The following is a 10,375-nucleotide window of genomic DNA, read 5'->3' on the forward strand; positions in this document are numbered from 1 at the left end:
AAAATTGGCTAATCAGTAACTAATTGTTTTTCTCCTTGTTATCTAGGTAGATTTAGCCATATAGCCAAGTGAGCTCTCCTATTGATTAAGACTTAAAGGGGAATTCTGCCAATTTTTCAAAACTTCTGAATAATTCATTTCTTGAGATGTAAACAGTCTTTCAGAGAGGATTGATGTAAAGAGGCCCATTATAGAGAAAACTCAGATTTCTTTACAGTGGTGGTGATAGGAACCAGGGGTCACATAGTCTGCAAGACAAATAGCCATTTTATTTACTGTCCAAAACCACCAGTGAACCTACGTGTCTTCTGATTTTATATGTGTAATGATGATGATAAATTAGTGATAATTCTGAAAGAAACTACCATTAAACAATGTCTCAGACATCAGGCAGCTTATTCATAATTATTTCATGTAATACCACCTTGAGGGAGCTTTTAGAGGTGGACGTCTGCTTCCTCTCACCACCAATGTGAACAATTCTGATTTGGCATGTTTCTCTAGAACGGAGCACTTCACACCAAACCACAATGAATGACTTTGTTTATATTGCAACGATTTAATTATGTTGAATTTTTGAAAAATCGATGGCGTTCCCCTTTAAAGAGTTAAATGAATTCCATAACACGTTAGATTTACCAGCAGCTTAATTATAAAGTGACAAAGGAATCAACCAATCATGATGTCCAAGAGGCGGGACCAATTTTGTGAGGTAGGTCACGCTTGGCCTTCCTGATACGTCACTGACTGTGAATATGAGCAGCAGCCAAGTCAGCGGGTTGTTAGAAAAGAAGAGCAGCAGCGGCAGCTCAGTACCGGAGCTCTCTGCTGGAAGAAAGAGTCACTGCGAAGTTACTGCAAGGTACAGTAAATAATAATATGTATGTCACAAACTTAAAGCAAAACAAACAATGTCTTTTAGAAGCTTCAAATGTCTGTTTTTAACCTAGAACGGCCAAAAATGTTCATGCGAATTGCCGTTAGCTTACTAACTAGCTAACTACTAGAATCCAGCGGGGACGCCAGCGCTTGGTAGCGTTATTGTACAGGTAGGTTTTTTCCTCGTGTTTTGGCAGAGTTTATGAGTTTTTATCCATAACTGAAGGCCAAAATGGTGGCTGTGGGGTAAAATAAGACAAATGTTCTGGAGTAAGTTGAGCCAGTGGTTCAACAGACCCCATGGGTGTCGCTAGGCCAGTTTTAGAGGGACTTGAGCCCCCTCTAAATGTTATTTAGTCCCTTCTTCCCATATACATTTAACGTTAGTTACATTACTTGCTAACTAGCTCAAATCATCTATAGTTTATTCTCATTCTCAAAATCTGTAATATATAGAGTGAAACAGTAGTTAGAGTGAATATACCCACCTACAATATGGATATGTAATAAGTTATGGTCAGTATATCTGCTATTGGGTTTTTACTTGGTTGTTTGTTAGGTTAACTAGCTAGATAGCTAACTTTGAGTTTATATGAGGCAAAGAAAAGCCATTAGGCTAACACTAACATTAGCTAACTGACAGGCCAACTGGTTTAGTTTCACTGTGAGAGTATGAGTGTGAACAAGCGAGAGAGATCGACAGCTCTTTATATTCTTTGTTTTTATATTTCTCCTCACTATTTGGAAACAGTGACACCAGTGTTTGTCATGTACTGTTGTTTACAGTAAGTTAATGTCAGTGAAAATGTCATAGTGTTGATCATCATACAATGTTATATCCCTCAAGCCCTCAACCTTTAGATGGACATTAAGAGGCAACAGCTCTGTCGATGACCAGACAGATATGAAAATATTTACCAGTTAAAACACAAAGTTGAATTGCTTGATCTCTGGTTTTGTCCTAGTTAGTCAGAGTTTAATAAAATATATTTATTACTAAACACAGGACGAAAGGGAGAAGAAAGAAGCTGGAGGAGACTGACAGGACTGAAGGAGCAGATCTGATAGAGGTAAGTGATCAAGAAGAAAGCGAAGGAGAGTTTTTCTTTCAGTTAAAATTAATACTGAATTTAATTGAGCTTAGCTGAGAAAAATATATTTGTCACTGACCATGAAATTGTCACCTAGCTTATTAAACATGCCTATAGAGCCAAATCACACCGTTTCTAATTGCACCGAGACTGATCTATGATATGTGTTTTTGAATAATATATTTAGGACCTTGCAGCTTATCTAAAAGAGGAGATAACATTGCTTGACTTTAGTACATTTGCTTGCTTTGTGTCTGTTGCAAGTGGATGGATACAGTGTTTAAGGCATAGTAGCTCTGTGCCTAATACAAACTATGAAGAGACAGGTGTACTATTTGACCAAATAGCCATGATACATTTTCTGCCTGTTCCTACTCTAAGTTCATGATGAACATTTTAGGGCCATGCCCCAGGACCCCCTAATACAGATTTAGCCCCCTATCCATAAACCTGTAGTGATGCTCCTGATGGACGCCATTATAAAGCAGTCAGGTCCAATGTCTGGTGTATAAACCAGCATTTCAGTTTAATAATGGATAACTGACATTATTTTTCATGTTGAAAATATTGTAGGCAAGGTGTCATGTCACAAAACTGTAAGAGAAAGCCATCCAGGGACTGAAAATCCTAGAGAGGGAGCAATTTGGAAAGTCAAGGGAAAAAGATCCAACAGAGCAGTTGCAAAAGAGAATAAACTGATATGTCCACTGTGTTGAGGTACAGATTAGAATAAAATAGAATAAATTTTCTAACAACAAAGTAAAATCTCATATTTAATTTTCTGTTTCTGATGTTTTCAGTGGCCTAGTGTGAAACAAATGTTATTTCTGAGAAAAGTAAACCATTATTCCTTTTTTTAAAATTTCACTTTCTCAACAGAAGAGTTAAGACAAATCAGCATTATGTCACAAGAGGAAATAACTTACTTCTGGGTGGATAAAGCAGGCAGCGCTGCCCTGGTACAGCAGGATTTGTACTAATACTGAGACGTATGTAACCAGGAAACTGGAAAAACTCATCTTCTCAGGTCAATAACTCAACAACTTAATGTAATATTTTTTTGTCATGTAATCCTGAACTTGCATCAGCCACACATTTCATGTCAGGGTTTAATACATTCATTTCATAAGGGTGTTTATACACCCTTTATATAAAAACAAAAACGGATCCAAACATGGACCAACTAAAGTTGGGGTTGTAGTTCATTTTCCACCTGATCAAGAGACAGTGGGAACCATTATAATAACTACAATTAACAACTTAATGGTGTTTTTGGTCATTTATGTCACTTTAAAGCATCTAATTTGGGTAGTTAGCTACCTTGCTTACCAGTTATATGCTGCACTATTTTGCACACAAACTCACACATGTCTACATTTACACAGAATCAAGTGTGGAATCAAACACAGCTTCAACATTTCTCTACCGAGTGTGAAAATATGAGCAGACACACTCGTTCTGTGACTGCCAGCATAAATGCTAATAGTTTTAGCTTGTTAACTTATGTTACCTTACGTTGAGCTCTCTACAAAGTAGTAATTCTGCTTGGCAGCTTCTTCTAAAAGAGTAAAGGATTCATTAAATAGTTATCGTCAGCTTCAGGTGTTGAGAGAGAGAGAGAGAGAGAGAAAAAATATATATATTCCTCAGTGGGATTAATACTACTTATAGCAGTTCTGTCTGCTTCTGAGAGCTGGAAAATGGGGAAAAATGTTAGTAAAATCCACTACATACTTGGGCATATTTGACCTTACAGCCTCAAAACAAAATGTTAGTTATTGCCAATGTTTTGTTTGTTATATTTGAATGTATTGTAAATAGTACCATAAATTAAGCTGTTTCCATGCTGACTGGACGCAAGTCATCCAACCGGAAATACAGCCAACCATCTGGTCATGTAAGATAATTCAACATTCCATCCATAAAGGATGCAGGGAAATATGATGCATTTCTCCCTCCAACCAAAGAAGGAATATTTCTTTTATGTTATGCCACAAAAAGCCAGGAGACATGTATGATTTAGATGTGTAGTTTTACAGTGTTGGAAAGCTGTTTTTTATCGTTCATATTTTATTTCCTCTTTGCAGCAAAAACTAAAATGTGCAAAACATCGCAATCACTTAGAAACTTTCAGATATTCAACTTAATCTAGTTGGTTCTGTATTGTTAAACTGTCTATAGAAACATACAGTCGTATGCAAAAGTTTGAACACCTCCTGTAAAAATACATGTTGTGTTGATCATCTAAGTGAAAATAAGTTAACACATCCTCTATAGAGAATACACGTCTGCACATTTTAATGCACAGTTACTGAGTTTAGCAAATCAGGGAAAAAAACAAATGTGCCCTGTGTAAAAAAAAAAAAATTATGGTGCAATTTGTGCTATATGTTTTCCCAATATGTTAAAATTTGTAAAAAATTTAATATTTGTGTTTTCACTTAGAGAATCAACAGTACATGACATTTGACAGTGGGTGTTTGTTAGGTTATTACAACTGTTACATATGACTCTGTTTACTTTTTGTCATAACACAAAAAATTATAAATCAAGCAATGTGAATCCAACCTAAGCCAGCTTCAAGCTTTCCAAGGAAATATCTCTGAATCATCTCTGCCATGAGATCTTCTTATCTTCGTAGGTCTTCTTATCTATCTAATAAAATATAACTTGGCAGATGTGATATTTCATCTGTATCTTTCATGAAAAACATTTTTTTCTTTTTTTTTTTCAGTTGCGAAAAAAAAATGTTCAAGAACCTGCTTCTTCTTCATACCCTCGTGAATCGTAGCAAACCGTGTGAGAAGGAAAGATTTTTTTTTTTTCTGTATGTTAATGCAGTAATCCACGCTATAAGACGCAACATCCAAATGTGTCTTTGAACATGCAGATATGTAGGACATTCTATATTGTATTCATATCCATAGGCACATGTGCTGTTATAGATGTAGGGCAACAGAGTGGAACTGAGGCAACGCTAAAGGGTGGGATGAAACGGGGGGGATGGGTACAGGGCATGGTCCCTGTGGGGAAATACGCGCACATGCCACACACACACACACACACACACACACACACACACACACACACACACCCCACACAAATACTACATGATGATCTCATTCACGGTGAGGTCATCGTCTTTTATTATCTCTGTCTTCTTTATTTGATTAGGATGCGTTAGTGGGGGAAGGTTCATTTATTTTAAAACGCACTCATGAAGAATACCACTACACACACACACACACACACACACACACACACACAAATGCACTTAATGATCTGTTAGATGCTCCAATTGCATAAGAAAATACATACACAGTACACTTAGCAGAGCAGTCTTATTACATGATTAGAATCACATTATTAGAATGGGATAATTATTATTTGAATCAGAATCACTTTATTGGCCAAATACATTTGTGGAAATGATTCATAAATAAATTGACAATATAGAATACAAATCACAAACAAAGTAAAGTTAAGAAAATGATGGCACAGCCATACGAGTTGTAAGATTGTAAAATTTGTCCGAAAGCTTGTACACCTGCTCATCCAATGTTTCTTCTGAAATTAAGCTTATTAATAGATATTGTTCCCCTTTTGCTGCAGTAACAGCCTCCACTCATCTGGGAAGGCCTTGATCAGTGGTCACCAACCCTCCAACTTGCCTGGAGAGTTTAGATCCTAACATGCTGCCTCCACCCCCCTCATTCTTAACTAAGACTACTGCCTCTGATCCAGCCAAGCGAAGTTCATTAGCTGAAATAGGTGTGTCAGATTGTGGTTCGACCTAGACTCTGCAGTAAGGTGGATCTCCAGGACCAAGGTTGGTGGCCGCTGTGCTTAATGTTGGTACAGTGCTGTGAGGATTTGATTGCATTCAGCCACAAGAGCATAAGTGAGGTCAGATGCTGAAGTTGAACGATTAGTTCTGGATGGCTGTGATCACGTACTTTGTCGATATGCCCACTGCCTAGTGACCTGTAGTGCATCTGAGTACCCTTTCTGAATTTGGTTGCCCTTCTCGTCAGGAAAGAATGGGTGGATGAATGGCAGTCATCACACGGTGTCACTGGAATCAGATAACCACTATAAACCCCTTTAACGGACAGGCTTAGTACATACTAAGGCTTATTATTCAGTAACTATAGTGACTTTGATGCAAACTGGTTCAGCTATGCTTAGGTTATTGAAGTGAGTAATAAAAGTTTGGGCCCTGGCCATTAAAAAAAATAAATACACTAGCTAGCTGGATTTACTATCCATGACTCTCACATAAAGCCAAATGCAGAGAAAAAGGTAAATTCAGAGCTTGAAGCTCCTCCATTGTTCCTAACCACATGCCCTCAAGAGAACACCACTTACTTTCACAGTTCTGTTGTACAGTGGGGAATGGACAGGTACTCGATAGTTCTGGGTTTGGGTTTGTAACTGTATCATGCACATCATACAGTCTGGTGAAAAAATGTTGTAAGACTCCATAACCTGGATATTTATGTATAAATCCATTACGTCATCCACAGTGGTTTAGTGTGAAATGGTTCATTGTATAGAAACTTACTGACTCTTTACTGTGGTGGTGATGGTAAGAACGGAGGGACAGAATAAAACAATCTCAGACATCAGACAATATGTTCAGAACCATTCAATGTAACTTTTTGTGAGGGAGCTTTAAGAAGCATTAAACAGGAGTCTGGTTCCTGTCATTACCTCTGTCAACATTTCTGACTCAGTAAGATTCTGTAGAATGGAGCATTTCATATTAAACCACTCTGAATGACTTTTGTTTACATCTTAACCATTTAATTATGTATATTAAAAAAAAATCAGTGAAATTCAGCTTGAAAGCACAAATGCTTAGAACAGTTATAACCCACTAAAGACCATTGCATCTTGCAAGTTTCATAACTCATAACTGGCTGCCCTGGTGATTCTCAGAAATGTTTCAAGTGTCATATCGGTCTTATTTGTGGGTGTGATTGTAGTAAAGTTTAAGGCCACTTCAAAGCAGTTTAAGCAAGATAATATCAGGGCGCTTACTCACACTTACAGCGGCTAAACGTGCGCTTGTGGCTAGCGTGAGGACTAACTGCTAGGGGAAACCAGGGGGAGGTTACTAAAGTCAACCGCTCCCATGCATGGTAACATAAACATCTGGTTACACTTGCTGGCTAGACACAAACACAAATACAACTTAGTAGTACATAATGTTAATGCTAACAGTTGGTAATCATAGCAAAATGGACAAGTAAACATAGGAGCTCAGGGGAGAATACGAAGAATGCCAGTAAGCTGACCATGCAGAGCGCAGGGTCATCACAACATAGAATACGCAGTAACAAATAATCATATATTCTCACAAGCGTATATACTACACACAAGTCGACTAATCAGTCTATTAGTTGCACTGTGGACAGCAGTCGGCTAGTCACGAGTGCTGAAATACAGTGGTTATAAAAACTGAAGTGAAGAGGCAGGAGGAGAGAACAGAAATCAGTTTCTATGTGCTTCAAATACTTTATTAGTGTGGAAATAGCCTACTACATAAAATGAAACAGATTCCACTGCGAGCTTTGAAGATTGTGCTGAAATACAGGGTTGTGGGCCAGACCACGCTGTTTTGAGAACCATGATAGTATAGGGCCGCTTGTCTGACATGCAAAACGTCCAGTGACAGACCTGTTAACACGATGCATGCAGATATTTGAAGTACTGCAGTTTACCTGCAGTTTCAAACACAGTTTAGGAATACATTTAAAATATCATGTGTCCAGCGACGAGGCCTATACATTGCTCCAAATGGCTTATCGTTGGTGTGTAGAGACGCAACTGCTTGCAACTAGCTTTTTAGGCTGACGAACAATCGTTTGTTTCCCAACAGGCAGTGCACGGATCAGAGCCAGTTTAAATTCTTTGTGAGAGGTGAGTTTCTCAGAGCTGTGGTGATTTTAGGGCGCATTTTACATCAGATGGTGTGTGTACTTCTGTGGGTGGAGTGCCTGAGGCTGAAACTGAGTGAAATACATTAAAAAAACTCCTGTGCACATCTTATACCGATAAGCCCCAGCATCTGCTGCTAGAACCAGTTCCTATACTTCATAAAGATGTCCAGAACACTCGTAAACACTAGTTGACTACTTTGAATGATTATTTGACTAGTATAAAATAATAGTCATGGAACATCTCATATATACCAAACATTAAAACAACATGAAGGAATACCATTTTTTACACTGGAATGAGGGCAGTGATGTAACAGGCTTCCTAAATCACGGCCCATTGGCTGTATTTACTTTGGAACACTGTCATAAAAAAGCACCTTCCTTTTAAAATTTTAGCCCAGTGTTGCAGTATGACTTAGGATGTACTATCCTTGTTTTAAGAATGACACACTAGAAGGTTATTAGTCAGTCACAAAGTGGTCCTTAAGAACACCTCATGAATCTAACGTAGACTTTTTTTTAGGACCTTTCTCAAGAACTAATTTAAGAAAAAAAAATAGGAAGATATTGGTGATTGGGGCCCAGATGTTCTTAAATGCAGTTCTTGAAAAAACCTCTCAAAGTTCTGAAGTTCTTAGATATTCTCTTAAGATAATCTTAATTAGTTCTTTAAGATTTTCTTAAGAAAATCGTCATTGTTTTCTTATGTAGGCAGTGTTACATTTTACAGCTTACCATATACACCACAAGATACATTTTGAAATTGTTAACTGTTATTTCTGTTATTAGGTTAATCTGCTCAGAGGAGCATAATGGAGGAAAAACATCAAACCAAGCATAAAAAAAATGTACAAACAAGGACTTGATGTGATGGAGGAAGAAACAACCAACGGCAAGGATCCTCCTCAGCAAATACAATAATTGTGGGATGATGGCAAAAGACAAGAGGGGAGAATGGGGAGTAGCAGATGCAGCGTTCATGTTTAATAAGTTTAGATGCTCACCTCATCATCTCTTACAGCCTGAGACAAGTGTGAGGCTATTGTAAGGTTAAGAAAATATATAAGAACATAATGTTTTCAAGAATACCACTTGTTCTTAGAATTATTCTTCAGAAATGGTTAAGTATGAGAATTCTTACAAAGTTATTTAAAGAATAGCAATTTTAGTTAAGAAAAAACACATTTAAGAAGATTTTCTTTCTTTTGTGAATCCAGCCCCAGGTTCTTAGCTCTGGTCCTGGAGACCCCTGCTCCTGTACTTTGAGGTGTTTTCTTATTCTAATACACCCACAACACAGGACGCGCTTACCTGCTGAAAAAAGACAGAACCATGAAGATTGAAACCTGATGGTTTTGCTTTCTAATAGGAACTGGCTTAAGGTTACTATTAGAGACCACCAGTTTCATGTAGGTTCTTTAGATCCTAATAAGACACCTTTTAAATGCATCTGGAATCATCCGCTGTTAAACCATTAGAATCCTTTACTCTGAGATATTAACCCATCAGGAAAACACATAATACCATTAGTGACTGTTGGATACAAACAGGAACGGACAACATTTTAATGGTTTCTGTGATTTTTTTTATTTTTTTTTTTTTCTCCCCCTCAGCTGGGTTATTAATGAGCTTTTTAATTAGATTTGTATGCATCAGATGCGGTGGGGACAAGGAAAGCAGTAAAATGTATAGGGCAGAGTTGTGAACCACTTGCTTAAAGCTATGAAAAATCACAATATATCAAGCCTAGTTTGACCCACAAACCCTCAGCTGTAGTGAGGTCAGGGGTCATTGCTCACTTAGCGACTTGACCTTCTATTCCTAGAGACCATGCCTGGCCTACTTTATCAGGGTTACCATGGAGACGCTCACCACAGCGATGCGGTTCATGGTCTGTGTGCTGATATGTCAACAGATATGTTTTTTATAGAGTAGGCTGTGTTTTCCCTGGGGTTGCGTGTGAGTGCGAGTGTGTATGAGCATGTACATTAGAGTGTGAACAGGCGTGTTGGGGGTGGGGTTCTGGGGGGTTCTGATGGAGTGAATATTTTATAGGGTACTGTGTACATGCTCTGAAATGATGTCATCGTGGAGTGAGGTCATACTTCTCACAGTTTGATCAGTCACAGTGACATGCAGAGACAAAGACAGGATTAAGAAGAGAAAGAGGATGAAAGAAACAGAAAGAACAATGGAAAAAGAGGGAATAAGGCGTAAATGCAAAGGTGTTTCAGAACATAAGAATACTATATGCTACATACTGTATAACCTATATATTTGTCTATATTCATGACCATGCATCACACGACACAACCAATTTTTAGAGAAACTGCTGATAGATTTCCTTTTAGTGAGTAAAACACTCCTCAGACTGAAACGTGTCGTCCCTCTTATGCTGCAGAAAACTCTGAGGACCTTAGCTCTGACCTGTCTGCTTTATTTATTAATTTGATTTTACAT

The sequence above is a fragment of the Colossoma macropomum genome, unplaced genomic scaffold (assembly GCF_904425465.1).
Source record: "Colossoma macropomum unplaced genomic scaffold, Colossoma_macropomum, whole genome shotgun sequence".
In the NCBI taxonomy this organism is placed as follows: domain Eukaryota; kingdom Metazoa; phylum Chordata; class Actinopteri; order Characiformes; family Serrasalmidae; genus Colossoma; species Colossoma macropomum.